The 5491-nt window shown below is 37.6% G+C and overlaps 1 long non-coding RNA gene across 1 annotated transcript; it reads left to right on the top strand.

Annotated features, from left to right (window-relative positions):
- Positions 1-3654: 3654 nt before the first annotated feature.
- Positions 3655-4585, top strand: LOC136275563 (uncharacterized). The gene is made up of 2 exons (XR_010714145.1): positions 3655-3804; positions 3921-4585. It is a non-coding gene; the product is annotated as an uncharacterized lncRNA (long non-coding RNA).
- Positions 4586-5491: the final 906 nt, after the last annotated feature.

The following is a 5491-nucleotide window of genomic DNA, read 5'->3' as shown; positions in this document are numbered from 1 at the left end:
CAATCCTATGGTCGGTCAAAACAGGGAAGAGAAAAAATGTTTTCAGTGTCGTAGAGTAGGTCACTGTATGAACAACTGTCCTCTACGGAAACAGGTACCCAAGAATTCTAGTCCTGGCTTTAATGATAAAGGTCAACCATCTCAGGGATATACTGGTAAGGATAAAGCAGGTTTGATTTATTCTCCTACTATATCGAGAAAGGGAGTGGCAGTGGAGCTTCCGGTTATAGTAGATGAGAAGAAGTCTGTCATTGAGTCAGTTATTTGTCAGAGTGGACTTAGAATCGAAACAGGTACAGTGAACGGTAAGAGTGCATCAGTACTCAGAGATACCGGGTGCACTGCGATTTTAGTATCTGACAGATTTGTTAGTGATGATGACAAGACAGGGGTGACAAGTGATGTTACCCTGGCAAACGGAAGTTCACAAAGATGTCCAGAGGTCTGGATACAGGTAGACACGCCTTATGTGAAAGGTAAGGTTGTTGCTTTGGTGATGAACTCTCCATTTGCTGATTTGATTGTTGGTAACTTTACTAGGGTAGATATTCCAGTGGAGAGATCTACAAGCCCTGTTAAGCCAGATGATGAAATGTGTCAGGCAGTGGAAACTAGAGCTTCAGCAAAGATGGTATCACAAGATAAAGATGAAGGTATTGGGGATAGAGTTGTGGTACACGACATAGTCTCCAGAAATAAGTGGATAGAGGAACAAGGTAAGGATCCTAGTTTGGAACAGTGTAGAAATAAAGAAGTATCTGAAGGAACGGAGAATGGTAGAAGTTATATCATGAAGGAAAACACAATGATGTATAGAGTATTTACGACAGTTACTGACGAGGTTCTAAAGCAAGTAATTGTACCAAGTAAGTTCAGAAAGCAATTATTGTCGTCGAGTCATGATATCCCTTTAGCAGGTCACATGGGGATTAAGAAGACGAGGGAAAGAATTCTAAGGAATTTCTTTTGGCCAGGTATTTTTGAGGATACAAAAAATACTGTCAATCTTGCCCAAAATGTCAGAAAGGAACGTCAAAGTCGAGGGTAAGTAAGGTACCTCTTTTTAAAATTCCTTCAGTTGATTATCCATTCCAGCGTGTGGCGATTGACATGGTTGGACCTTTGCCAAAAACGAAACGAGGTAATCAGTACATTTTAGTGATGTTTGATTACGCCACTAAGTATCCTGAAGCAATACCCTTCAGAAGTCAAGATGCAGAAGTTGTAGCGGAAGCTATGATGGGATTTTTACGAGACTTGGTGTTCCCAAAGAGATACTATCTGACCAAGGTACCAATTTTATGTCCTCATTAATTACAGAGCTTTGTAAATTGTTAAGCATACGCAAACTCAACACAACTCCGTACCATCCACAAGCGAACGGTCTCGTTGAAAGGTTCAATGGAACGCTAAAGAGAATGCTTCAGATTTATGCTCAAGACGAACCAGGTAAGTGGGACAAATTGTTACCTTATTTGTTGTTCGCATACAGAGAGGTTCCCCAAGAGACAACTGGATTTTCTCCTTTTGAACTACTTTACGGAAGGTATGTGAGAGGTCCTCTAGGAATACTTAGAGAGAGTTTGAAGGAAGATGAGGCAGATAGTCAATTACAGCCATCAGTACTGAGTTATATTCTTGAAACCAGGGAAAAGCTGGCAAAGATGGCGGACATTGTGTCAGAAAATGAAGAAGTAAGTAAAATTGAACAGAAAAGATACTACGATCGGAAAGCAAGGCATCGATCTTTTGAAGTTGGTGACAAGGTACTGGTTTTATTACCTACAAGTACAAAGATTTATTAGCTCAGTGGAAGGGACCAGTGTCTGTTACAGAGAAAGTAAGTCCAGTCGATTATAGGGTTCAGTATGATAACGGTGTCAGAAAGGTGTACCACATCAACACGTTGAAACGGTGGATAGAGAGGGATGATGACAACGTTGTAAGTGATGAGAAAGTAATGACTGCGGTCTGTCACGCAGACTCTTCAGATGATGATGAGTGGATCGGGAATCCGCTTTTGCATGTTAGAGATACGGTTAACGATGTAACAATTTCTCAACGCAGAAACAAAAAGGTGAGTTACAAGATTGCTTGGATCAATTTAGTTCTGTTTTGTCCAATGTTCCAGGTCGAACTAGTCTGTTGAAACATCGTGTGGTAACTACAAGTGAAATACCAGTTTTTCAGAAACCTTATCAGATACCAAATGCATTGAGGGATGAGGTCAAAAGAGAGTTATCAGTAATGTTGGAGGCAGATATAGTAGAGCAGTCGGTAAGTCCATATGCCTCACCTGTGGTAATCATTCCCAAGAAAGACCAATCTATTAGGTTTTGTGTAGATTACCGTAGACTAAACGCTGTAACTCAATTTGATCCAGAGCCTAATGCGCAGATAGAGGAAATCATTGACAGATTGGGAGAAGCTAAGTATCTTAGTAAGTTAGATCTCACTAAAGGATACTGGCAAATTTTACTGGACAATGAAGCAAAGGAAAAGAGTGCGTTCATCACACCATTTGGCCATTATCAGTTTACTGTGATGCCATTTGGTATGATGAATTCAGCAGCTACTTTCAACAGATTGGTAAGAAAGATCTTATTGGGTCATGAAGAGTATTCAGATGCTTTTATTGATGACATTATCATTTTCAGTAAAGACTGGAACAGTCATGTGGGTCATGTAAAAGCAGTTCTTACATCTATTCAGAACGCAGGTCTTACAGCAAATCCAAAGAAATGTGAGTTTGCGGCTAGAGAATTGGAATTTCTATGTTATTTAGTCGGAAATGGTCAGGTAAAACCAACCTCAGACAAAGTACAGGCTATTTTGAATATCCCTGTTCCCACGAAGAAAAAGGAGGTAAGATCATTTCTGGGCTCTATAAATTTCTGCAGAAAGTTTATAGAAAATTTTTCGGAAAAGTCAGCTAGTTTGTCAGATCTCACTAGAAAGTCAAGCCCGAATAAGATTGTGTGGACAGATGAACATGATAGATCATTTAGACAATTGAAGTCAGACTTAGTTAGTGCCCCGGTTCTATGGAATCCGGATTTTGCATTAACATTTACGTTACAGACGCAAGTGACAGAGGTCTGGGGGCGTTATTATTGCAGGAAAAAAGTGGTGAGTATCATCCGTTAGTCTATCTCAGTAAAAAGCTCCTACCTAGAGAGCAGAACTTCGCTACGGTTGAGAAAGAGTGCTACGCAATTGTGTGGGCGGTGCAGCGTCTGCAAAAGTATCTGTATGGGAGAGAATTTATCATAGAGACAGCCCATCGTGCGTTACAGTGGCTTAGAACAATGAAATCACAGAATCCAAGACTCTTACGATGGAGTTTGGTATTGCAGGAATATAGGTTTACTGTTAAGCATATCCCTGGGGCAAACAACAAGATGGCAGATCTCTTGTCGCGGTCGACATAAATCTTGTCAACTTTATCTGTAATTTATTTACAATGGACATTGGTAAATAAATGGGGGCGTATGTAATAAAGTTGATTCAGTTTTGTATATACTGGTGTTTATATTTGTGTTCCTCTTTAATATGTTATGAATGGGTTACCGTATGTGAGTGACGAGTGTCGGGTGAATGTGCTATTTTTAGATCGAGTATTTAAAGTGACCGGTTTGGGTGAAGTGGTCAGTAGAGGGTCCGGTAACGACATCAGCCAGGTGCCACGTTTTGCAGCTCCTGATTTAAGATATGGTGAATATCCCCAGTTAGCTTAATACTAAGGAGAAATGGGTAGCCATTGAATTTTGGATTCTGTTAGGCGGGCACATGTTTTCCTAGCCGGTAAGGTTGTTTTGTTGTTATTTTGTACATTTCGTTGGTAATTTAGTTCTTAGTGTAATTGTTAGTATGTTTGTATGTTTATCGGGACTTTATTAGTCACAGTATGTTTTTTTCAGTGCGTAAGGGTGTTTGATACAATTACCTGAAATACAGACTGGTGTGCTAGACGGAAATTTTCCTATGGAAAGTCGTGGGGACAATTGACGAAGGTCGGGGACGCATTCTATGCTGAGTGGGGCGTGGCTTTCTATCCGGGCAGTGGTCGTAGACTGGAAGCGAGAGACCTGCGAGTCCGGGGCTTTCGGTTAGGATAGCGACAAGAGGGACAGGAAATTTGACGAGGGCAGGAGCGTCTCGCGTGCATAGTGACCTTGAGTTCATTTTCAGAGAGGTTTTAAGTGTTAAAAAGCGACTGTTATTACAGGCTAATTTTCATATACATGCTTTTGAGCTGAAATTTGAAGTAATTGTAAATTCACGGTATTTTGAATTATTGAACTTTAATTTTTTTTGAGTAAATTTTTCAACAAGAGTTTTATTGGTTGAAATAGCTTCTAAACAACATTTTGTAGTTTACTTCCATTTTATATCTGATACAGTGTGATTTAATCTTGAATTTAGTTGATAGTATCAGATATTTGTTCATTTGTTTAATTGAATTATTATTCTTTTTTTTTGTTATGTTCGAATGAGAGTGGTGTGAAAGGGGGAGTGAGAATAATGATTTGTTTTGTTTATTAATTTTTTTTTCAAATTAAACTTGTTTATTTTCTTTACAAAATCTTATTGTTCATTCAGCTGACAAAATCCAAAAATAACTCATTACACATTTTCTCCACATGAACAGTATATAGCCATTACAAACTTCATTACTGCACTTGGTCAGTATAAACACCCTTTGATATCTATCAATTGTATTTCTTATAGCATATGCATTATCATAATATATATTCTTTTACAATACTAATTCTTAATTGTATGCATTATATGTCCAAATTATTCATGAATTTTGGAGTTTCAGAAATGGTTTTCAAATCCAAGTAAATGTAATAAATCATAAATGGTAGATTATCACTGGTTTGGTCCAGTTTCATATTTCAGGATATGTTGTGCTGCTTATTAATTGTCTTAATATTATATCATAAATGTTGAAATAAATATTGTCATCCTTAAATTACCAAATAAATGATCCAGGGCATCAATCGGGAAAGGCTTTATCAGGATGAACATAACAGAGACAATAATCTGATTATCAGCTCTTCTCTTCATCACTCATGGTTTCAGTTCTTTACATTAGTCTTATATTTTTCCGCATTGTGTCTTGTATTAGGAATGACCTCGTTGACACATACATGTACCTGTGATGTTCTCATCTCTTGGAGGTTTGAAAAGTCTGTATTAAAAAAACCCCCTGATATTACTGGTACTATTACTTATAACATATAAGAAGGACTTATATGAAAGGATGATCTTAAGAAGCTACATGTAGAAAAATAAAATTCATATAGGCATATTATGAAAGTGTATGCAACATAGACAGACAGAACCTTATATAAATGGATTATTCTATATAAAAATTTGATATCAGGTGAAACTTGTGAACATTTTATTCTAGTCTTGAAAATTTAAATTAATGTTACATAACTTGACAATTTCATATCTTATATAACTGTGTGTATTTAGAAAT

Source organism: Magallana gigas, chromosome 5 (assembly GCF_963853765.1).
Source record: "Magallana gigas chromosome 5, xbMagGiga1.1, whole genome shotgun sequence".
Classification (NCBI taxonomy): domain Eukaryota; kingdom Metazoa; phylum Mollusca; class Bivalvia; order Ostreida; family Ostreidae; genus Magallana; species Magallana gigas.
This window is presented reverse-complemented; position numbering and strand designations above follow the sequence as displayed.